The 24,140-nt window shown below is 40.1% G+C and overlaps 1 long non-coding RNA gene across 1 annotated transcript in view; it reads right to left on the bottom strand.

Annotated features, from left to right (window-relative positions):
* Positions 1-18,502, bottom strand: part of LOC114050864 — a 59,865-nt gene extending 41,363 nt beyond the window's left edge. The window contains exon 1 of the long non-coding RNA XR_003570093.1: positions 18,390-18,502. This is a non-coding gene — a long non-coding RNA (uncharacterized LOC114050864). The remainder of the gene's footprint in view (positions 1-18,389) is intronic.
* Positions 18,503-24,140: the final 5,638 nt, after the last annotated feature.

Raw genomic sequence — 24,140 nt, 5'->3', positions numbered from 1 at the left:
TTCTCTCCAAAAAGTGGATCCTCTCCCCTGCCTCCCCAATCTTCCCCATAGGTAAGCATTAACTAAAATACAATACACAGCTTAGAATTTCTATTGGCCAACAGGGTTTAATCATACATTAAAAGCATGGATTTAGTCTTTTCATCCACAACAATAGATGGCAGTATGGTGAGAAGAATCTAGGGTCCAGAGACATCATTCTTTGATAAATTTTGATGAAGACTGAAAAAGATAGCATGATCCCATGGGACTATGTGGAAAAGTGACTTGAACTTGGGAATGGGAAAAGTGAATACAATTCATGAAAGTCTAGTAATACTGGACAATATTTTTAGAGGCAATAAGCCATTTGGGGATGCTTGGGGTCATTGGAGTGGACAGAAGCAGTCTTCACAGGCATATGTATGGGCTGTCTCTGCATTGTTTGTTCTCCTAGTCATTGAGGGCAAAGGAAAGGACTTCAGGCCAAGTGGTTTGCCATTTCCTTCTCCAGCTCATTTTACAGATGAGGAATTGAGACAAACAGGGTTAAGTGACTTACCCAGGGTCACACAGCTAGTAAGTGTCTATGGCTAAATTTGAACTCATGAAGACAAATCTTCCTGATTCCCAGCCCACTGCTCTATCCACCGCACCACCTAACTGCCCCATTTTAGATTAGCAGCTTCATATACCTTAGCAAGGTTATTCTTAAGCACTCCAATTCGTAGTTCTACGGCCCCTGTAGACTCAAAGTGTTGCGGGCAGGGAAACTGCTACTGAATAGGCAATCTTATAATTTTCCTTTCAATTTTCTGTTCGTACTAGTAGACAAGGATATACAAATCTGCGACTAAATTCCTCTAAAAATCTTGAAACTATATTGGTCATTCTACAAGGGGAAATCTCAATTCAGCAAATAATTCAGCAAATAATTACAAGGAAATATTTTGCGAGGACAACATTTAGCATTGGAAAAACCAATCTATATGTTTACAAAAGTCCTCACAGTGGCAGATGGGCTGCTGGTTTCACTTTTGCAGGTTTTCTCAATCTTTAACCTGAACTACTAGACTAGCCTGAGTCATGCACAGCCTACAACGTTTGGCATAATTGGTAGCGTTAGATAGGAATGTCCTCATTGAAGTGAGGGAAGGCTATGCAGAAGAAAGGGAGCCCCCCAGGGCCTCCTTGCTTCTGGCTCCGCTCCTGGTAGCCCCAGCTGCCTACCGTAAGGAATTCCTCATTAACCTAGAGAGCAAACCACCTACTGTAATTTGGTAACTAGAGACAGATGGAAATATGCTCTGTAACTCTAAGAACTGTTTTCCGATGATGATAAATACTGTAAAGTATCATTTGTTGAATTTACATAATTTTTGTATTTAGGAGTGATAGTGATCTCCAGGCCCACCAGGTGTGATAGGCCCAGCTATTCGCTAAAGACTGGAATTTTGGGATTGTTTAAGAATTATTCCGAACTACGCCCAAAAGGCTATAAAAATGTGCATGCTCTTTGACCCAGTAATAGCACTTCTGCGGCTGGATCCCAAAGAGATCATAGAAATGGGAAAAAGACCCACATGTACAAAAATATTTATAGCAGCTCTTTTTGTGGTGGCAAAGAATTGGAAATTGAGAGGATGCCCATCAATTGTGGAATTGCTGAACAAGTTGGGGTATATGAATGTAATGGAATACTACTGTGCTATAAGAAATGATGAACAGGCAGACTTCAGAAAAACCTGGAAAGACTTGTATGGTCTGATGCTGAGTAAAGTGAGCAGAACCAGGAGAACATTGTACACAGTAACAGCCACGTTATGTGATGACTAATAGTGATAGACTTAACCCTTCTCAGCAATACAAGGATCTAAAACATCTCCAAAGGCCTCATGATGGAAAATGCTATCCATATCCAAAGAAAGAACTATGGAGTTTGAATGCAGATCAAAGCATACTATTTGCATACTAATTTTTTCTTCTGTTCTGTTTTGTTTTTTCTTTCTTGTGGTGCTTCCTATTGGTTCTAATTCTTCCTTACAACATCACTAATGTGAAAATATGTTTAATAGGAATATATATGTATAGCCTATATCAGATTGTGCACTGTCTTGGGGAGGGAGGTGAGGAGGGAGGGGGACAAAAATTTAAAACTCAAAAGCATATGGAAGTGATTGTTGATAAATCAAAATAAATTAATTTTTAAAAAAAGAATTATTCTGAAAGAACTACTTAGGACTTTTAAAATGGCATTCAGGAGGCCAATGGGAACTGTGCAATGTGGACTTTATTGGAACTCTTTGGTGCAAGGCACATGGAAGAATAATGCTTGATCAGACCAGAGATGTTGAGAAGGGGGGCTGGGGAATGAACACTGCTCTCTCTATAACTCTCTTTTTAGGGCTTCCCATGAGGAAGTCAGTGAGGTGCCCTTGAAGAGTGAAGCCTGGGAGACTGAGGACAAAGGGATAGTGGCAGCACCCATGGCGATAGTCAGCCTGACATAGAGAAGTATAACATGGACCCCAGCAACAGCAATGCCAGGCACCTTATCCTAGAGGGAGAGCACTCAATCCTTGGCATAGGAGGGCATCGCTAAGCCCTGGCAAAGGGGTCCAGCTCTTATGTCAATATTCACTCAGCACAAGGGGACATTGTTGGCCTCGTCCCAGGAAGGAGGACAACCCTTGGTCCTGGGAGAGTGAGTAGCAGCAGCAGGCAGTGGCAAAGACGCCAGGAGCATCAGAGTAGGCGGTGACGGGGCCCCCAAGAGACCAGGCACTGGTCTGTCACATCTCCCATAGCCCTTTGTTTACTGTCATCTAAAAAAGGATGAGGTCCCTCCACACTGCTGCCTATATACTACCTAGTGGTTGCTAGACAGCTCCTTCCCAAGAAGGGCTTAGAGGATGAAGGAGTGAAATATTTAAGAGGTGGCTTGCTTTCTGTTTACCCAGTTGCTAAGGAAGAAGGGGGAAATCCCTCACAAAGGCCTTTAAAGGAGCAAAGATGTATTATCTCCCCCCTACCCCCATCCCTGCATGTTCCTCCCCAAGCAGGGCAGGTCCTGGCTGGGAGAGTGTGGTACAAGGTGATTCCCTGCATCAGCCCTGGCTTTGGGACTGGCTGCATGCAAAAGAGCTAGCTGTCTTGTGCTAACACATTCAATCAATCCCCCTTCAATCAACTCCAGTGGCCCCCTATCCAGGGTCAAGTACAAAATCCTTTGTTGTTCAAAGCCCTTCAAAACCTCCCACCTCTCCTACCCCTTTCCAGCCTTTACACCCCTCTATGTATTTTGTACTTTGTAATGTAGTATTTTGTGATTTAGTGACACCGATCTCCTTGCTGTTCTTTGCACAAACAACTCCATCTCCTGACTCAGGACAGTTTCACTAATTGTTTCCCATCCCTGGGATTCTCCCCCTTCCTCATCTCTGCATCCAGGCTTTCCTGGCTTTCTTTAAGACTCACCTTTTATAGGAAGCCTTTCCCAATCCTCCTTAATGCTACTGTCTTCTCTCTGTTGATTATTTCCAATTTATCCTGCTATATAGCTTTTTGTGTGCATAGCTGTTTTCACGTCATCTCCCCCATTTGACTGTAAGCTCCTCTAAAACAGGGGCTTTTCTTTGTATCCCTAGTACCCAGCTCAAAGTAGGCACTTAATAAATGTTTATTACTGTATTATAATTTTCCTATTCTTGGGCATGGAAGAAGTTACTAGCCCAAGTACTCTGTTTTTCTATTTTAATAGTAACTTCTAGAGCAGAGAAAAAAATGACCCTATTTTTTCAGTTGGAATCTGTGATTCCAAGAATGATGGTCCTGACATTTAACAGTAATGCTACCTAGACACTTATACATAACTCTCTTCTAGTATACTTCCTTTCACTCTCTCTCCTTGACATCCTGTCATGGTGATTCTAGGCCTGAGAAAGGATGCCTTTAACTTAGATGTATTGCAGAAAATTGAAAATGTTACTACATATAACAGACAACTAGCCAATGATAACCCAGACCTGAGGAGCATTCATAGTACTGAAGAGGTTTTGGGATGCTGGGACCCAGCGAATGCCAAAGAATGAATTCACACAGTCAAGCCTTCTCTTAGTCAAGTGGCAAAAAGTTTATGCTGTAACGCTTTAGCAAAAGTGGGCAATGGTCCTCAGTGAACCTATGAGAGAGTGAGGATGGTGCTGGGGTTTACATGGAAAAGGGGCATGGGAAAGGAATACCAGGGATACTAATTAGGTATCTAAGGGGTCCAGGTATCTTGGGGAGCTATGAATGGGAAAGTGTGAGTATACTAGACATTAAAGGAGTTGTCAGAGGCATGGACCTTGGGAATTTGGAGGGAAAGAGAGTCCTTGGGCCATCCAGGGACAAAAATCCTTGGACCAGGCACCCCTCTGTCTGTTCTGATGAGAGAATATATTCTACAACAAGAGAAAATTTTTTCATAGGACAGGGGCATACTGAGAAATTGGGAGGCTTCCAGACACATGATCTTAGGGCTGGGACCCGAGCTCCCCATCAGTACCTTTTGCCTGTCACAATACCCTGTGTAAAAATTTGCTTCCGAGAGCATGCAATGTACCGCCCTACACTCCAGTTCAGGGTATGCACAGGTATTCTGACTCTTTCCTGTCTGTTTAGTGTATGGTGAAGAGGGGCCTTTTGAACCACTGCTGAACCAGAACTGGATGTCCATAATTGGCCAGATTAGCCTCTTTCTCTCTCTCTCTCTCTCTCTCTGTCTCTGTCTCTCTCTCTCTCTCTCTCTCTCTCTCTCCCTCTCTCTCTTTCTCTCTCCCCCCCCTCTCTACCCCCCCCATTTGTGTTCAATAGATATGGATAAACTGCTGCGAGTCTCTGGATAGAGGACAGACCTGACTCAGTTTCCTCAGCTGTAAAATTGAAATAATAATAGCACCTACATCTGAGGGTTGTTGTGGGATGATCAAATGAGATAATGTTTGTAAAGTGCCTGGCACATAACAGGTACTTAAGAAGTATTTGTTCCTGTCCCCCCCCTTCTTCCTCTTTCCCAGAATTGCCATGAAGCTGTGAAAACATGGCCTTCTAGGTAAACCTATGTCTGGGGTGGTGCCCACCTCCTGTTCGTATCTTCTTTCCTTTGGGACAGGGCCTTGTGAAATTTTGAAAAGTTGGAAGAGAAAGTCATCGAAGGTCCAGGAAATGGACTACATATCAGGGTTTGCTGGCAGCTGAGTCAGATGTGCCACTAACCCAGGATCTGGGAAAGTCATGGCTAGGAGAGCTCTCCTTCCTTGTCCTATCTCCCAGAGGGATATTGGAGCTAGGGTGGGGAACCTGTGGCCTAGAGGTCATATGTGGCCTTCTAGGTCCTCATGTGTGGCCCTTTGACTGAATCGAAATTTCACAGAACCTCAAGGCCTCAGGTTCCCCACCCCTGGCTACAATTATGTCTGAAATACCACATAACAAATATTGATAATTTAGGAATATAATTCCTCTTGGGAATCAGGAATAATTACATTTTCCCTGATTGTTCTAAAAGGAAGGATAATACTTAGCTTACTCTCTGGTCACCTACCAAAAACTACCCCAAACTACACACACCCAGAAAAACCCAATCTTGTGAGAAAACTCATTTACCCAAGCAAATAGATTAAAGAAAATGTTAGAATACACCAGAGTAAATGATCCCTTTGACTTGAGAGTGAGATAATATCTCAGCCCCTTCAAGGTAAGAACAACCTCGCTAGGAAGTCACATCCACTCTTGGCAGTCTTTAGGAGTTTACATACTTGGAATCAAGAGACATGTTGGGGGTGGAGGAATGATTGGCTCTCCCACATTTCTGAAGCTCCAGGTACTCCTTTTAGCCATTCAAAAGTTTATCCCTGCTCTCCGCCTATCTCTCTCAAACTCTCTCTCCATTTCTTTCCCCTCTCTCCACATGTATCCAGCATCTTTGCTGATAGTCTCTCGCCCAACTGGGACTCACACCTCTCTCCATTTGTATGCCTGAAGCATCACATGATTATCCTTGGAACTGCACAAAGCCTAGGCAGGGATGAGGTTACACATACACAAAGGTATTGAAGGCAGTGTGTTTTTATCCAATTATTATCCAAAGATTCAATAAAATACTCCCCTTTAGTACGTTAATTTTAAGTTGTATTTCCCAGGCAGTCACCTAGGATTTCTACACAAATGTTGTTCAGCTGATCAGTTGTTTTTCAGTCATGTCTGATTCTTTGTGACCCCACTTAGGGTTTTCTTGGCAAAGATACTAGAGCGGTTTGCTATTTCCTTTTCCAGCTCATTTCACAGATGAGGAAACTGAGGCAAACAGGGTGAAGTTGTTGCGGTCTGAGAGGTTCAGACCCCTCAAAGACTGGAATACAGGATGGGGTCGTTTGGAATGAATTCACAGACTCAAGCATTCTTTGAGTCAAGTTGGCAAAGATTTATTATTACACTATGTAGCGGGAAAGGATTCTTAAGGAACCTGCGAGAGACTGAAGATGGAACTGGGGTTTATATAGAAAGGGGCATGGGAAAGGAATTCCAGAGATACTAATTAGGTAATCTAGGGGTCCAGGTGTCTTTGGGAGCTATGGATGGGAAAGTATAGGGAGTATACCAGGCATTGAGGGAGTTGTCAGAGGCATGGACCTTGGGGAATTGGCGGGAGGAAGAGTCTTTGGGTCAGCCAGGGACAAAAATCCTTGGACCAGGCTCCCCTCTCTCTGTCCTGATTAGAGAATGCTCTGCAATAAGAGAAAATTTTCTCACAGGACAGGAGCCTACTAAGAAATCAAGAGGCTTCCAGAGACATGATCGTAGGGCTGGGGCCTGAATAGCCCATCACTCTCTCATCCAGCTTTGTGTAACTACACCAGGGAGAGTGATAAGTGTCCTGCTGGGGCTCACTCATGAGTAATTGCTAGGCACAGTGTCCTTGGGCTGGGGGGAAACTGCCAGAGCTAGTGTTTCTGAGGCCAGGGAGAAATTGGGGTCCAAGCATAGGCACTCAAGCACCCCATCAAAGTGACTTGCCCAGGGTCAGTGTTTGAAGGCAGATTTGAACTCAGTTCTTCCTGACTCCAGGATTGGTACTTTATCCACTACACCACCTTGCTGCCTGCAAAATTATTAGCTGCCTAGCAAAATCATAAGCAACAAACAAAATTTGAAGAGGATGACAAACAAATACCATATAGAATGGAGAAACCACAGATCCCAGACAGAATCAAATGACCTTAACATAGAAAAGTCAAGTCATCAAGCATTTACTTAAGTACCTACTGTGTACTAGGCACTGTGTGCTAAGTGATGGAGACACACACAAAAAAAAAAGGCAAAACCATAGTCCCAGCTCTCAAGGAGCTCATAGTCTAATGGAGAAAACAACATGCAAACAAGGGGTATATAGGATAAATTGGAGATAATCCCAGAGAGAAGGCACTGACATTGAGAGAGACCAGGAAAAGCTTCTTGCAGAAGGTGTGGTTCTAGCTGAGACTCTCAGTCAGCGTTGCTACTTCCAATCTAATGGGTGTCACCCAAAAAACAACGTCAAATAGCCAGCAAACTCTTTTATCCAAGCAAAGAGTAAACATAACTCAGGGAAGGGAGGCTGCAGGCAGAGACAAGGAGGTCAGTGCAGGCATGAGGGACAAGCAGTGAAAATACACAGGCAAGGCATGGAACATCTTGTTCAAGGAACAGCACGGAGGACAGTATCACTGAATTACAGAGAATGTGGAGATGAGTAAGGTTTGAGGAGATTGGAAAGGCAGGAGGGGGCCATGGTCTGAAGGGCTTTAAAACACAAACTAAGCATTATATATTTAATCCTGGAGGTAATATGGAGCCACTGGAGATTATTGAAGGGGATGGGGTGGGGGGGTGGGGTTATACAGTCAGTTCTGTGCTTTAGCAAGATCATTATGATAACTGAATAAAAGATGGATTGGAGAAGGAAGAGATTTGAGGCAGACCCAGCATAGGCTATTATAATAGGCCAGGGGTGAAGTGATGAAGGCCTGTGCTAGGGTGGTGGCAGTATCCAAGGAGAGAAGGGGGCATAGGGGAGAGATGCTGTAAGGGCAGAATATACAGGCTTTGGCAACAGATTAGATACAGGGGGAGAGACAGAGACAGAGAGAAAAACAGGGACAGACAGACAGACAGAGACGGAGACACAAAGACAGAAGAGAAACAGAGACAGACAGAGACACAGATACAGAAACAAAGACAGAGAGAAAGACAGAGACAGACAGAGACAGAGACACAGATACAGAAACAGAGATAGAGAGAGGGAGGGAGGGAAGGAGAGAGATAGAGACAAAAACAGAGACAGAAAGAGACAGAGAAAGAGAAGGGGGGAGAGAGAGAGGGAAGAGAGACAGAAACACAGAGAGACAGAGAGAAAGAGACAGAAAAAAAAGAGACAGAGAGAAAGAGGGAGAGAGAAACAGAGACAGAAAGAGTCCAAAATGACACCTAGTTTGGATTCCTGGGTCACTAGGAGAATGGTGGTTCTTCAATAGCAATAGGGAAGTTAGGAAGAGAGAAAAGAATCCCTTTCAACATCCCCACAAAGTTGTTTTCCAATATGCTTTGTAAAATCATAGATACTTTGGGTTGGCCAGGCATGTAGGTTAATCATACCTTACCAACAAAGGCATAAAAGGCATATATCTTATATAACATTGTACAGTGCCATTTACTCCAACAAGGCTAAATATAGTTCCCATTTTTCTCAGCTTAGGCTATAGAATAGCTCTGAATGTAAATTGTTCTTATCTCCACATAAAGTTTAATATAGGTGGTTAATATGGAAATTTTTTTTTGCATGACTTCACATATATAATAGGTATCATGTTGTTTGCTTTCTCAATGGGTGGGGGAAGGCCTGGAGGGAGGGAGAGAATTTGGAACTGAAAATTTTAATTCATTTGAATTCATTTGAATGTCATAAAACTAAATAAATAAAGATCACAGCCCCTCTCCCCACAAAAGTTCAATGTAGGCTATTAAACATGAAATTTAAAAGAGTTCCCACCTTGCACTATGAATTAAGCAAATTTACTTTCATAGCAGAAAGCCTTTTAGTTTCAAGGCATGGATTTAATTTATAGCAAAGAAAAATTTGCCTTTATTGGATTATCTTCGCTTTGAGATAGTAGTAGTAGTAGTAGTAATAATAGTATTAAAAATCATAAATATTAAAATATTAATTAAACATATTAAAAATAAATATTGATAATAAATATCATATAGTACTTTATATAATTATAACAACTGCAAGCAAAGATTCAAAACAACGATATAATAACTACTACTTTAATCACACTTTAAGGTTTACAAAGCACTTTACAAATATCAATTGTTATCCTCCCAACAATCCTGAGAAGTAGGTGTTATTATTATCCCCATTTTGTAGATGAGGAAACTGAGGCTGACAGCAGTTAAGTGACTTGCCTAGGTTCACATTTACTGACCCCAGGTCCAGTGCTCTATCTATGCACCAATAGTTGTTGATATTGCTGTTGAGTCATTTCAGTTGTGTCTGACTCTTTGTGACTTGGTTTTCTTGGCAAAGATACTGGAGTGATTTACCATATCCTTCTCCAGATAATTTTACAATGAGGAAACTGAGACAAGCAGGGTTAGGTGACTTGCCCAGAGTCACATAGCTAGTGTCTGAGGCCAAATTTGGACTTAGGAAGATGAGGCTTCCTGATTCCATGCCCAACACTCTATGCACTGCGCCACCTAGCAGCCCACTAGTAGAACTGCATGTTGCACATAGGTTGCATGCCACATTTTGATAGCTCAGTTGTAAGCCAATCAGAGATATATTTCCCATATTTAATGCATAAATGTTGATTCTAATCAAGATAAGAAGTATAATTTAGTAGTCACATAATTGAGATTTTAGGAAGCATAGTGGCCAAATGTAACCCACCCAATGATGTGACTCTTCATAATTGTCCACAATTATGCACAGCCTCAGAAGTATAATAGGAATAAATAGGAAAAGCAGAGGTAGATCTATCTGAGGGGGGAATGCAGGTACTTGGAAGAAACATGAAAAACCATTGACATAAAAACATTCTGCCTACAATAACTCATCACCAAAGTAACCATTTATATACATTATTAGCAACTCCTCGCTAGAATATGTAGCCCCTGACACACTTTCTCTCACATATGAGGCTCCCAGCTGGAGAATGGTGTACAAAGCTATGTAATCACCAAAAATATCAACTAATAAATACTATTTTCATTTATATAACATTTTGAGATTTGAAAAGCACTTTTTCTACAACAACCCTGAGAGGTGTGTACAAGTATTATATCCTTGTTTTAGAGATGAATAAAACAAAACAAAAAGTTAAGTAATTAAGTAATTTGCCCAGGTCACACAACTAGTAAGTGGCAGAGCCCAGACTTGAATCCAGGTATTTTGATAACAAGGTCAGAATTTTTGAGACCTATGCATACTGGGTAAAACCTTGAGGATACAGTAAAGCAGGCACTGGACAGTCCAGAACCTCCAACACAGGGCCATTCCTAAACCACAGGCAAAGCGCATAGCCTCCTTAAAAATTCCCTCTAGATTTCCCAGACTTCTACTAATACATACATACATACATACATACATATACATATGCACATGTGTGTATATGTGTATATATACATGTGTGTATATGTGCACATGTGTATTATACACATATTCGTATGTATGTATATGTGTATATACATATATGTATCTTTCTGTAGAGTAGCTCTAATAGAAACACTATCCTTTAGCCTCTAAACCCAACTCTGGCCACCTTGAAAATATATACTTCCGGGGCAGCTAGGTGGCACAGTGGGTAGAGCACTGGCCCTGAAGTCAGGAGGATCTGAGTTCAAATTTGATCTCAGACCAGATACTTGACACTTACTAGCTGTGTGACCCTGGGCAAGTCACTTAACCCCAATTTCCTTGCCAAAAAAAAAGAAAGAAAGAAAATATATACTTCCCAACTTTGCTAAGGTCTGCAGATAAGAAAATGGAATGTACGTCTCTCCTTTTGTAGAGGTAGGGAAACTATGGATATGGAAGATTTCATGCACTGTCAACCTAGGAGTCATCCTGGACTCCTCCCCATCTCTCACTGCCATGCCCACATCTAATCTGCTGCCAAAGTCTGTCAATTTTACCTTTGTGCCATCTCTCATATACGTCCCCTTCTCTCCTCTGACCCTGCCACTGTTCTGGACCAGGCCCTCATCATTTCATGCCTGGATTAACACACTACTAACCAGCTGGTGGGTCTGCCTGCCTCGAGTCTCCCCTTATTCCAATTCAGCCTCCATTTGGCCACTAAAGTGATTTTATTAAAATGCAGGTCTGATCACATCACCTACCCCTCTTCAATAAACTCCACTAGTGCCCTATTACCTCCAGGAGCAAACGCAAAATGCTGTTTGGCATTCAGAACTCTTCATAACCTAGCCCCCTCCTACCTTCCCAGTCTTCTTGTGTTCTTTGATCTAGTGACACTGGCATCCTGACTGTTCCATAAACAAGACATTGACTCTCAGTTCTGGGCATTTTCTTTGGCTGTGCCCCATGCCTGGAACACTCTACTCTCTTCTGCTCCGACTACTGATCTCCCTGGCTTCCTTTAAGTCCCAACTAAAATCCCACCTTCTACAGGAAGCCTTCCACAATCCCTCTTAATTGCAGTGCCTTCCCTTTGTTAATCATCTCCTATTTATCCCATACAGAGCTTGTTTTGTGTATATTTGTTTGTATATTGTCATCCTCCCCCCCCTTAGATTGTAAGCTCCTTGAGGGCAGGGACTGTCTTTTACCTCTTCTTCTATCTCCAGTGCTTAGAACAGTGCCTGACACATAGTAGGCGCTTAATAAATGTTGATTGATTGATTGTCAGACTTGGTTTATATGTCTGTTAGTTTTGCTGAATTCCTTTTAAAAAAATAAAACTTTTTTATTCTTTGTTATAGTGGAAAAGAATGATTTGAAGGGAAATAAAGGTGATGTGAAAACAAAAGATATTAATTGAAATTAAAAAACAATAACCATGCCATAGTTTAGTCTAGCACAAGAACTAGAAAGAAAAAAATAAATAAACCCAAGAGTCTCTGGGGGACCTAAACTCTGCCCTGGTGGGATTCAGGGTTCCAGTGCATCATGCATTCTGGGGATAGTCAGATTTTCCATCATGACTGGTGGCAATATATGGAGAAGACCCCAAGAAAGCATCTGACTATATGTGAGCCTGGGTTCCTTGGGATGGAGCTAATGAAGGTGTGGGGGTGAAGTGACTGCAAAAGTACTGAGTCTTAGGGGCAGCTAGGTGTCAGAGTGGATAGAGTTCCAACCTTGGAGTCAGGAGGACCTGAGTTCAAATCTGACTTCAGACATTTGACACTTACTAGCTGTGTGACCCTGGACATGTCACTTAACCTCGATTGCCTCACCAAAAAAGCAAAAAAAAAAAAACCAGTATTGAGTCTTAGCTTCACCTAGCAGTGAAGTCAGGAGCTAGGGAAGCTCCCATCATGGAAACAGCCAGAGGATAGGAGCTTATGTAAGGCTGCTAGATGGCGCCATAGTGCATAGAGCACTGGGCCTGGACTCAGGAAGACTTCATCTTCCTGGGTTCATATCTGGCCTCAGACACTTACTAGCTGCGTGACTCTGGACAAGTCATTTAACACTGTTTGCCTCAGTTTCCTCATCTATAAAATGATCTGGAGAAGGAAATGGCAAATCACTCCAGTATCTTTGCCAAAAAAATCCCAAATAGGGTCACGAAGAATCTGAAATGACTAAACAAGAACAAGGTGGCATTGTGCATACAGTGCCAAATATCTCGAGTCAGGAGGTCCTGAGTTCAAATACGGTCTCACACACTTACCATGTGGCCCTGGGCAAGTCACTTCAAACTTAGTTTCCCCACCTGTAAAATGGGGATGATGATATCACCCACTTCCCAGCGTTATTGTTAAATGTTGGCTATTATTATTATTATTATTATTATCATTAGTTAGGTATTTTCCCTATCTCCACTAGGATAGCAATACTTGGTAAAAAAAAAAAAATGACCTTTGGATCCATCTGTAAAAACAGATATAGAAAATGAGACCAAAGTAGGTGAAAAGTCAGACTTCACCAGGCACAGCTGGGCTTCATTGTTCTGTAGTTTTTATTATAATTACATCTGAGTTTGCTTCAACATGAGCAATTTAATTAAAATGCTGATTGACTGTATTCTTTGGCTATGCTGAAGAAGGAAAGCAAGATCAAAGAACTGAGTTATGAGTAATGACTGGAAGGAATATGCTTATCCCTGGATTTTAAACATGAAATCTAGGAAGGCACAAGATGGGAAAGGATGAGGAGGGGAAGAAAACAGGGCTAGAGCAATTTAAGATTAGAGCGCCATCTGGTGGTTTACACCACAAAAGCACCCTGAACAAATACAGTAATCCTCATACCCTGTTCATCGCTAAACAGTTATAAAAGACTGATAGTCTATACAAAGGCAGGATATGAGAAGTAATGCCAAGTTTGGGGAACATCAAATAGGCCAAATTTGGCAGCTGTATGGAAGATGGATTGGAAAAGAGAGTGACGGGAAGCAGGAATAATAATTAGGAAATTATTATAATGGTCTGGGTGATAAAGAAGGGACATGCCAGGCTAAGCTTTACAAATATTATCTCATTTGATCCTCACAACAACCCTAGGAGGTAGATGCTGTTATTATCCCCATTTTATAGATGAGGAAACTGAGGCACACAGAGCTTAAATTACTTGTCTAGAGTTATACCGCTAGTAGGTATCTGAAACTGGATTGGAATTCATGTCTTCCTGGCTCCAGGCTTCTATCTCTATCTCCTGCACCGCTTAGCTGAGAGAGAAGAGGATGGATGTGAGAAATAACATAAAGGAAAAATCACTAAGACCGCCTAGCTGATTGGATGCGGGTATTAAGGAAGAGGGAAGAGTTAAGGCATATTTGAACGTTAGGAATCTGAGCAATTCCAAGGATGGTGGTGCCCTTAACAAAAATATGGAAGTTTGTAGGAGGGATAGGTTTAGGACAGAGATGGGGAACCTGTGGCCACATATGGCCTCGAGGCTGCAGGTTCCCCCCCGCCCCGGTGCATTCTGTTTTGAACATGTGGATGCTGACAGGACACCCAGGTAAAGCTGTCCAGTCTGTAGCTGATAATATGGTAATGGAGAATGTACTGGGTTTTCATTTTTTTGGGCTACTTAACATCAAGTAAATTTGTATTTGATAATGTGTACTTATATATACTTGCACTTTAAACTCAATTAAACTCAGTATTTATTGAGCACATATTCTATATAAGGGGCTATGCTCTGAAACTTTCTTTAATATTTTTCATGTGTAGGGGGTATGACTATATTAATGAAATTTGATTTTTTAAACAAATATGTCATAACACATATCCAAATTGTGTTATTCTTTAGAGGAGTTACCTTGGAAAGTTATACATTTATCCTAATGATACCGCCATTTCTTAAAGACTTCTTTTGGAATTCCCCTTTATGAATTTCCTTTAGGGACAATTTATGGTCTGTACAGTTGAATCAGTCTCTTCAATTACCAAAAAAAAAACAAAACAAAAAAATGGTTTTTTTACAATCATTTCTCAATGTATGCCTTTTCCTTGCTCTCTCCATTCTTCCCTTACAACAAAGACAAAGTTAAGCAAAATCCAACAACAAAATAGCTACATCTGACCAGTGTATACAACATTCTGCACCCATAGTCCCGAGATAAGGGACATGGGTTTCATCATCCTTTCTCTGGGCCCAATATTAGTCACTCCAATTAATCTGAGTTAAGTAGCAGTTTAGTGTGCTTTTACTTTACATTACTATAGTTATTGTATATAGTTTTCCTGGTTCTCCTTCCACTACTCTGCATTGTTTCTTCCAAGTCTTCCTGTATTTCTCTGAATTCCTAATTTTTTGGCTTTACAAAACAATAATATTTCATTAAATTCATATGCAACAAATTGTTCAGTTATTCATTCCCCAATCAATGTATGTCTACTTTGTTTCCTTTTTTTTTTTTTTTTGCTTCCACATTATCGCTTCCATTGTATATGGGACTTTTTCTTCTTGTCACTTTCATTCTTGAAATGACTTTTGACTTGGGGGTACTGGGGGAGGTGGGGCCGGAGTGGTGTATATGCCCAATAATGATTTGGCTGGATTGAAGGGTAGGAATAGTTAAGCAACTTTTCTCACAATTGTTTTCTACAATAGTTAAACCAATTCAGCTCAATGTATTAGTGTGCCTGCCTTCCCACAATCCCTCTAAAATTGACTGATTCTGTCTTTTATCATCTTTAAAGTGGCTACAAGATGAAATCTCAGAGCTGTTTTAAGTTGCATTTCTCTTCTTAGTGATTTGAAGCATTTTTATATGATTGTTGATAACTTACATTTTTTTCTTTTGAAAATTGTTCATAACCTCATATCCTAAACAGTTCTCCCAAGAATTGCAAATAGTTAATACCATGTGAAAGATTGCTCCGAATCACTAATAAGAGAAATACCAATCGAAAGAACTCTGAGATTCCACTTCATACCTATCAAAGACCACAAAAAATGGAAATAATGTTGGAGGGACTATGGAAAGACAGGCATGAGAGTGTACTGAAGATACAACTATGAATTGACCTTAAATCAAAGATTCCCCTAAGCATATACCCAAAGGAGACTAAACACAGAAAGAAAGATATTACATAAATTAATCAACTAATCAACATTTATTAAGAGCCTGCTACATGCCAGGCACTGTTCTGAGCACTGGGGTAGAAGAAGAGGCAAAAGATAGTTCCAGCCCTCAAGAAGCTTACAATTTAATGGGGGGGGGAGTGCAATATGCAAACAAATATACCCAAAGAAAGCTAATTGCAGGATAAATGGGAAATAATTAACAGAGGGAAGGCAAAGGAATTAAGAGGGATTGGGGAAGGTCTTTTGTAGAAGGTAGGATTTTAGTTGGAACTTAAAGTGGGGGAGGTCGGTAATTAGAGCAAAAGAGGAATGTTCATGCATGGGGCACAGCCAAAGAAAACGTCCAGAATTAAGAGATAAGAGTGTTTTGTTTATGAGATAGCCAGGAGGCCAATGTCAATATGTGTTAGGGAATAAAGTAGTTAGAAGACTGGAAAGATAGGAAGGGGCTAGGTTCTAAAGGGTTTTGAATGCCAAACAGAGCATTTTGCATACATCAAAACATTCATAATAGTATATTTTGTAGTAGAAAAAAAATGGAAACCAAAGTAATATCTATTATTTAGGGAATGACTAAACCAATTGTGGTATATGAATGTAATAGAACATTACAACACCACAAAAAGTAGGAATATGAAGGATTCAGAAAAGCATTGGGAAAATGCTTGATCTGATGCAGAGTCAAATAAACAATATACAATGACTATAACCATGTAAACAGAAAGAACAAAGCCCAGAAACTCACATTGTGATTATAATAACCAAGTACACCCGAGAGAAGAGTTGAGAAAATGTTTCTCCTTCCTTTCTTTGCAGAGTTGGGGACTCTGGGTATGGAATATTGTATATATTATCAAACATAATTGATATGCCAACTGGTTTTGCTGAATTGCATTTTTTCTTTCTTTATAAACTTTCTTACAAGAGCTGGCTTGGTGGGTAGAAAAGGAATATGGTCGGAAGTGAAGGTAATATCCAAAAAATAAAATGAATAAAAATAAGATTTTTTTAAATGGAGAAAAAATGTTCATATCTATTGTCCATCTACTGGCAGAATGACTCCATTTTAAATATTTGTGCCAATTTGTTATTATCTTGGTTATAAAATAATGTTTCTCTTCTTATTCTAGTTACATTGCTTCCATTCATGAAAAAGCTTTTAAATATTATATAATTCATATCATCTTTTTGTCACTTGTTATCTTCTCTATCCTTTATTTGGTTATTAATTTCCCCTATAACCATAGATCATTCTCTACTTTTTTTTTGTCACTGATGTGATTTATTTAATAAAGACCAATTACACATTTACAGCTGATTTTAACATATGGTGTAAGCTACTGATTTAAACCTATTTTCTGCAAACCTGCTTTCCAATTATCCCAGCCCTTCTTGTCAAATAGGGAGTCCTTGCCCTAGTAGCTTGGGTTTCGGGTTTGTCTAACACTAGACTACTCTCTTCATGTTATAGTACGTCAGTTTTTGAACCAAAAATAATATCACTCAGCTTAATCAGTCTTATTAATTAGTCTTGGCTTAAATGACTGTTAGCTCAAAAAAATCAACTCTACTCTCAAAGAATGAATATTTGGTACCATTGAATATATTCAAAAGAATGTGCAAATAATTGTATTGCAAAATTTTTTAAGTATTGGCAACATCATTGTAATGGCTGAAGTTTCCAAAAGTGATAATTCTGAAGGAAATGATATTCATTTGGTTGTATAAGACAGTACATTATTTTAAAAATTAGTCAGATATAGTTATTGCCACATTTTCTGTGCCTAGAAGTACTTAGGTAGTGCAGTGGATAGAGCATTGGGCTGGTAGTCAAGAAAACCTGAGTTCAAATCTAGCCTTAGACACTTGCTGTGGTTGTATGATAGAGGCATTTGGCCTCTATCTGCCTCAATTTCTTTATCTATAAAATGGAGATCAGAATATCACTTACCTTCCAGAGTTGCAAGGATCAGATGAGATATTTGAAAGTGCTTGGCACATAGCAGGTGCTTAATAAATGATTCTCCCCTCTCTCCCTTCATGGATTTTCAACTAGATTGCAAGTTCTTTGAGAGCAAAGGATACAATTACTTTTTTTAATAGCATTTTAACACCTAATAAAATGGTGGACATATAGTGGCTACTAAATAAATTTTACTCAATGATTTCCCATAGCAGTTTGATGCCACTTCCTTTCTAAATCACATCTTTTATTCTTAGCTACTTCTCTATTTGGGCAGTTAGGTGGCTCAGTGGATAAAAATGCTAGGCCTGGAGTCAGGGAAGACCTGAATTCAAATCCAGCCTCAGACACTTACTAACTGTGTGACCCTGGGCAAGTCATTTACCCTGTTTGCCTCAGTTTTCTCATCTGTTAAATGAACTGGAGAAGGAAATGGCAAACGACTGCAATATCTTTGCCAAGAAAACCCCAAATGGGGTCACAGAGAGCTGGACACAACTGAAATGATTCAACAACTTCCACATTATCTTCTAATATTAATATTCTTACAGGGCATGGGGAGGAGAGGGAAACAATTTTGGAAAACTCCAAAGAGTAGAGAGAACAGAAATCCCTACTATCTCTATGATTACTGACCTTTAATTTGGTGTCATAATCACTTCTGCAGAATCTGTTGGTTGTCTGTGCTGCACTCTCACAGAATTCATTGTTTTTAATGTGGGCTCTTTCAGATTGCCATTTTCGTGAGCATTGCCATAGAAATGTGAGGTACTGAAAATAAACATGTCAACCACCTGGACTTTCCCCCAGAGTTCACAGGACTGGTGACTTTGACCTTGGCATCAGAAGAGTCCCCTGTGAAGAACAAGGTCAAGAGAATCCACTTTGTCCCTGGGACTCCTGCAGGTTGCTGGTGCCAATGATAGTGACAGAGAATTGCAAAAGGTATCAATGGAGGCTGTCAACAGTAGAATGAGCTGGTGGGACACACACACACACACACACACACACACTCATGCACACACTCACACACTCATACTCACACACTCACTCACACACGTCCTTGAAGCCTTCCTTTTCTCCTCCATCTCTGGGAAGTCAGTTTCACTCCATGTATTGTCCAAACTATTCTCTCTCTCTGAAGAAGGGAGGAGTTGATGGAGAGAAGCCTATTTTGCTCCCTAAATCTGTGGCAGAGGCAACAAGTACTCCAAATGAGCTATTCCAGTACTGGTTACTCTTGTTTACTCTTGCCAAGCAGTTAGGCTGAGCAGTGGAAAGGCTGAGGCTGGAGTCAGAAAGACCTGGGTTCAAATCTGGCCTTAGATACTTACTAGCTGTGTGACCCTGGGCAAGTCATTTAACCACTGTTTGCCTCAGTTTCCTCATTTGTACTATAGGGATGACAATAATAGCATCTACCTCCAAGATTATTGTGAGGATCAAATGATATAATTCTAAAACTCTTAGCACAGTATCTAGCACATAGTAAGCACTATATTAATTTTAATAATTACTAATTACTTCATTTGGTCATACATGTATTTCCATTCATATCAAAAACAAATCTGATGGCTACCAAAATCCTGACTGGAGTAATTAATGATGGTAGCTTGGAAAAGAGTCAGAGAAAGGAAGAGATTTTGCCCATGCAAGGTTGGGGATATGTGATTCTTCCCCAACTCAGTTGATAGTCATAGTAAGTCACGGATGATTTAATGTGGTGAAACTATAACAAGGTATTAAACTAACTTATAAAATTGCCTCCACAACTGGTAATCCTTCTTTGAAGTGCGAACCCCTTGTTCTAATGGAAAGGTTACAAAAACTGAACAGCCTTTGCAGGGCTTTAGATAACTATGTCATGGAGGAAGTTCATGAATTCTAGTCCAGGAGCCAGAAATATAGGAAGAACCATGTTCCTGAAAGAAAATCATTCTTGGAAGGAAGGAAAGTGTTTCCTTCTCCTCTGCCTAACCCTTCATGGACCATGTCACTGAGAGAAATTATAATTAATAACTAATGATTTGTGGAGATTCAGAGTTCCCCCTTTTATCTATCTTCATTTCAACACCTCAGACTCTGAAGGTTGATTACTCAATGTATTTATGTATGTATGTATGGGATTCCTTAATGGAATCTTATCCTCCTGTTGGGGGAATATGAACAAGAATGAATAATGAATTGATGCAAAATATTAGTGTAAAATATAAAAATTATAATTAATGCAAGGCATAAAAATTGGAATTAATGCAAAGTATAAAAGCTGGGTTCTAATTTTTCTGTTACTTTTCTAGTTTGAGTTTTTCTTAAACATGACAATTGGCCAAGGTTCCAATTTTGATCTTATAATAATAGAGACATAAAGGTTGAGTTAACTTTCATTATTTGACCTTGTTATTGGCAAGGTAATTTAAAATTGTATTAAGATCAATCTTGTAGGAGAGTGGAGACAAGAAAGAGGATCTCTGCAAGAAGACAGTCTGCTGGACACTGCTTGAATAGCACTCAGAACAGAAAACTTCTCAGACGATGATCTGAAAATCAGACAACTGTATAACATACCTTAAATGGACAATTTATTGTTACTTTTTCCCTTTGGGTCTCTGTATTTGTACTTACTAAGGGTACAATCCCCTTTGATTTGTCAATGTATTGATCAATTTCTCCTTCCCCTCTCCCATGTTGTTATAAGTCCCCAAGACCCCTTGATGAAATGTTGACCATATCAATTAGTGATTCATTGAGAAGGCTACACTTCTCATTAGAATCAGGTAGGGGAATGTAAAAAATAATTTCTCTTGGTAATCTGTGTTTTGGAGCCACAGAGTTCCACCCTGTCAGCCTTCCATCCAAAGTTGTTCAGAAGGATATCTCTGATAATGAGATTGCATTGAATCTTCTTATCTTAGTCAAACTCTAACCTAGGCCTGAACTGATTATCCTACTCAGGTTTGGGTGAAGTCAGACTCCCAAGACTAGGGGCAGTATTTCCTTTGATGGTAGGTGATATTGGCCCTTGTGGACTATGTTGACCAATCACAGTTGATTGACAACCTTGGGAGCACCTACTCTTTGAAGGGCATATGAGGCTATACCCCCAAAATCCAAACCAAGCCAGTTCTGAACTGACCCTTTAGGGAGGCCCAGTTTTGGACTGTACTCCCATGCAATGCCTGTCAAGCCAGCCTGAGAGAAATTAAACTGTGGACATAGGTACTCCAATTTCATTTGTCTCTTTCTTAGAGCAGGCTCTGTTTCAAATTGGGGTTCATGGGGTTCGGGGTTCACAACATTCAACAAATGAAAAAGGCCATATCATAAGGAAAAATTGGTGAAAATGGAGTGGATTGAGATATCTTTCATAGCTATGGCTATGAGAATTAAAAAACAAATAAGAACTAGAGAGCCTAAAAGATAGAGCATAATTTCCATTAAATGAAACTGAAAAACTTTTACATGAACAAAATCAATGCAGGATATGAATGAAGAATGATATGAAGAGAAACAATTGAAGGAGAAAAAAATCTTGGTATCAAATATTTCTAGTAAGGATCTGATATTCAAGATATATTACAAAGATAGGTTCTATGCAAAATAAGATATTCACAGCAGCTGTTGTGGAGCAGGCCTGACTTAGGTTGGTCCAGTGGTTCAGGATTTGGATTGAAATAAAATGAGATACCCATAGATGATCTAGCAGTTAACAAAAGAAGGTATTAACAAGATCATAGAAAGGATATTCAGCCAGGATACAGCATTGATTCAATTGGGCCCAGCTTCCCTACCTCTACATTTGCTATGGTGGTATGCTGGTCAGAAGCCTGGATCAAGACTAAGGAGCTTCAAACTGCTCATTTGCCAGATTTTGTACTTAGGTGACTAGAAAGTCATATCTAAGCTGACTAATACCTTTTGACTATACTCTAGCTCCATAACCAATCAAAAAGGTTCTTTTCACCACATGGTTATGGCGGGGTACGCGCCCAAGGCAAGACCTTTGCCCCTCACCCCAAAAAGAAGCTGGGTCCCATTTTTAATTCAGAGGCAATTCTATTCCATGTCTCAATGTCATCTATCATTGGTTCTTAACCAGGGGGCTATGAGCCTGTTTTTAAAAAGTTTTGATATCTGTACTTCAATATAATTGGTTTCCTATGCAAATCTATGTATTTTATTTTGTGCACTTAAAAACATCATTTTGAGAAGGGGACCATGGGCTTTACCAGACTGTGACTGGTCTATGACCCAAAAAGAAAGTTGAAAACTGTTGCCATATGACAATACTTCTCGAGTATTAGTTCTGTGTGGGGACTGGCATGTACATTGAGTTCATCTCTGTCACGTGCATGCTCAGCTGATGCAAAGTTACCAACTCTCTCCCTCCCTCCAGTCTCTCCCCACCCTTTTAGAAGGCAAGCAATATGCTATCAATTATACATGTGAAGTCATGCAAAACATACTTAAGAAGGGAAATTCTTAACAATTTTGAATTTTGGATCCACTGAATCTTTCTGCATTTCCACCATCCAAATAACTTTTTGCTTAGCTCCAGAGTTGAAAGCCAATCCTTGCTGAGATGTTGTGGACTGGATGTACTGAGCTGGAACTTTGGAGTTTATAATGGAGGGAGTTTATAATGCCATATATTTAACATTTGTTGTTGTTCAGTCATGTCCAACTCTTCATGACTCCCTTTGGGGTTTTCTTGGCAGAGATACTAGAATGGTTTGCCATTTCCTTCTTCAGATCATTTTACAGATGAGGAAGTTGAAGCAAACAGGGTTAAATGACTTGCCCAGGGTCTCACAGTTGCTAATTGTTTGAAGCCAGATTTGAACTCTGGTGCTCTATCCACTGTGCCACCTAGCTGCATATAATCATTCCCCAATAAGAGGATTATACATGTAGAACTTTTACAAAGTAATATTTTCTTCAGAAGATATCAAAGACATATATACTTCCTTAAACCCGTGGGAAGCATAATCCTCCTTCTCCCCTACACCACCTCAGGCTGTGGGGAGGGGAAGGTGATGAGGTTCAAAGCTTAACTCAGTTCCAGTAAAGGATTGTCCCAGTTCCAAGTCCAAAATTCTCCTGGAGTTCAGAATCCCTGGCATCATGGCTCTCAGGGTTTCCATGCCAGGTTGCACCATCCCACCTGCAACCATGGCTGGAACTCAGAGGCCCAATGGGGATCACCTCTGACAGACATCTGAAACTGAAAACAAACAAGATAGAACAGAAACAAACAACCCCCAAGTCTATTTCTGGTCATGGGCTCACTTTATGAAAAGAGCACTGCAGAAAAATGGTGGAGGACAGCCTGATCTGTTCCTCTATCCATTTTAAAGACCCGGGCAGACAATCAAGATTACTCCATCCATGTGGTAAGGGATCATTGAGTTTCATGTTAGATAAATTGGGCATGCTCAAAGGCCCACTCCATGTTAAAACTGGCCATATTCAGAAGCTCAGGCTGCACACGAAATAGCAAATCTCTCTTATATACTTCCTGCTTTTCTTTTAAAGTGTGTTACTTCACCTTCTACCTTTCAAAGCTGCTCTACTTGTCTGGTTTTCTTTCAAGCTTTCCTTCTTTTCTCTCCGTTTTTGAAAAAACAATGTCTCTGTGGCAGTTTTTTGTTTTGTTTTGTTTTCTTGCCCATCCTATTTCTATCTTCACTTGCCTTCCCCTCTTCCCCGAATGCCATAGAGAAAATAAAGAAAAGAAAAACAAAGCCCCTGGGACAAACATGCATAGTAAATAAAACACATTCTGGGAAACATATGGGGGCAGCAAAAGTTTCACAAGATAGACATGGATGGGTTGCAATCTGCATTATTGAAAGGAACTTTTGAATCCATGAGGTCACAAATCTATTTAATAAATTCACCCAGAATTCGATAACCCAGAAAAGAAAGAGCTGAGAATTGGCAGTTTATGGAGGCGGGAATCCCTTAAGTCATAGCTTAAGTAACAGAAACGGCATCTGACCTGAGAAATTTAATCTGTGGTCTTATTTTATTAATTGTTGAACCATAGGACACTGGGTAAAAGTTGTCATTCCCCTTTTTCTGGAAATGTAAAATGACGAACAAATAAAAGTTAACTGATTTCACTCATGCCTTGTGGTCGCATTAAGACTTTCCTCAAGTAGAAAGATGCAATTGGAGTAAAGATTGAGGGTGAGAAAGAAGGCCTTTGACATCTCAGAATGCAGGCTACTGATCAGCAATTTACCAGGGGAATCTAAGAAGAAGCCAAAAATAAATAAATAAATAAATACTAAGATGGGTTAGCTCTTGGGAGAAAGGGAAACCAGCAGTTTCTGCTCAGCCAAGCAGTTTGAGAAAAGTGTCAAAGAATTGTACTGAAGTAGGAAG

This window comes from Vombatus ursinus, unplaced genomic scaffold, assembly GCF_900497805.2.
Source record: "Vombatus ursinus unplaced genomic scaffold, bare-nosed wombat genome assembly UNPS02014801.1, whole genome shotgun sequence".
NCBI lineage: Eukaryota > Metazoa > Chordata > Mammalia > Diprotodontia > Vombatidae > Vombatus > Vombatus ursinus.
The sequence above is the reverse complement of the archived record's forward strand: the minus strand, read 5'-3'. Positions and strand labels throughout refer to the sequence as shown.